Raw genomic sequence first — 1,734 nt, 5'->3', positions numbered from 1 at the left:
TCGGGACTAAAAAGATACAGAAGAAAAGAAAACTGAGAATATTACTACAATAAGGTAATTTAAGCTAGGATAAATATTATGTAAAAATAAAGTGATAAGAAATCGCATATAAATAAAAGGAAGGAAGACATAAAATAGTATCAATATAAAATAAACTTGAATAAACAATGATAAGAATAAAAAATATGTAACAATAGCAAGAGTACAAATTTTTTAAAATACGTAAAATATACAGTTAAAAAAGTACATGAGATGTACATAAAACAAAAACAATACGGGGGGGGGGAGAAGAAAGTAGAGATTAAATAAACGTCCTGAAAGAATAAATATATATATAAATAAAAATAATAATAATAATGATATTAAATGATAATAAACTAGTAAAGAACAAATCAAGACCACCTACCTGTTCAAAGCGAAAGGTTGAACAGAAGGTGGAAGCATGGAGGAGTGGGAAGGAGGTGGCCAGCCATTTAAAGATATAAATACATAAAGATATGACGAAAAATGAAAAATAATAAGAGAAAGATACAGAAATATGATAATAATAATAACTATAATAATGTTCTAATTTAGGAATAACTAAGTAAAATTACAATGATACATATCGTTACTAATAACACGAGTATATACTGAAGAAAATATAGTAAGGTAGTATAATAACAATGATCTCTACTTTCTTCTGCCCCCCCCCCGTATTGTTTTGGTTTTATGTACTTTTTTAACTGTATATTTTACGTATTTAAAAAAAAAAAAATTACTCTTGCCATTGTTACTTATTTTTTATTCTTATCATTGTTTTTTCAAGTTTATTTTATGTCTTCCTTTCTTTTATTTATATGTAATTTCTTATCACTTTATTTTTACATAATGTTTATCCTAGCTTAAATTACCTTATTATACAGCAATAAGATACTGTAATATTCTCAGTTTTCTTTTTGTTGTATCTTTTTAGCCCTGATGAAGCTCTGCAAAGTGGGGCGAAACGTCGGACATTAAAATATTTTTAAACTATTTGTTCTTTTTTTTTTACCACAACCCTGACCTTATATCTTATATTTAAAATAATTATCTGGCGTAGCTGGATTCGAACCCCTTGTAGTTAGTTGCACAATGCCTCACCATTTAGCCGCCTTAAACATGCAATTTCAGTTTCCGTGACTTTTCGTTTTTGAGTTAAGCACACACAGACCATTTTGAGAGACTTGGTTATTTGAACTCAGTGGACATTAAGACGTGTATTATCGTCAAAAACTCGAATTGGAAATGTTGCACGATCGCATTACCTCCCCTTAATATATATTCTAAATATAGCTAAGTGAATGTTAAGATCAAAGTTACCGTATCATTTCCTAGGCAAAACACCACCTAAATTAAACTGTCAGGGTCAAGGAGAACGCATAACTGTATCCAATAGACTCAGAACAAAACTTTACTTATAAAATTTCTCGTAAATTTTATCATCTATAAGTTTTATAAGAAACATTTTTATCAAAAAATAATAAGTACGAATAGAGAAGCAAAAAATTAAAAACGAGCCGCGCTTACATTAGGGGTATTCATGATGTTGTGTTAAATGTTAAATGTTTTACCATGTTAAATGTTATAACTATAGGATTGTGAGCAGCCCTATTTGAAGTCATGTTAAACGTTAAATGCATAAGAGCCCCTAGCGGATTTTCTCAGCAACTTGTTGTATAAGCCTTTATGTTTATAACCTTCCTTCCAGACCCT

At 29.2% G+C, this 1,734-nt stretch overlaps 1 protein-coding gene across 2 annotated transcripts in view; it reads left to right on the top strand.

Annotated features, from left to right (window-relative positions):
• Positions 1-1,734, top strand: part of Ets98B (DNA-binding protein Ets98B) — a 121,973-nt gene that overhangs the window by 44,962 nt on the left and 75,277 nt on the right. The gene's annotated exons all lie outside the window — the stretch shown is intronic.

The sequence above is a fragment of the Halyomorpha halys genome, unplaced genomic scaffold (assembly GCF_000696795.3).
Source record: "Halyomorpha halys isolate HHAL.00 unplaced genomic scaffold, Hhal_1.1 Scaffold89.1, whole genome shotgun sequence".
In the NCBI taxonomy this organism is placed as follows: Eukaryota; Metazoa; Arthropoda; class Insecta; order Hemiptera; family Pentatomidae; genus Halyomorpha; species Halyomorpha halys.
Note: the sequence above shows the minus strand (reverse complement) of the source record. Positions and strands in the feature narration are given on the sequence as shown.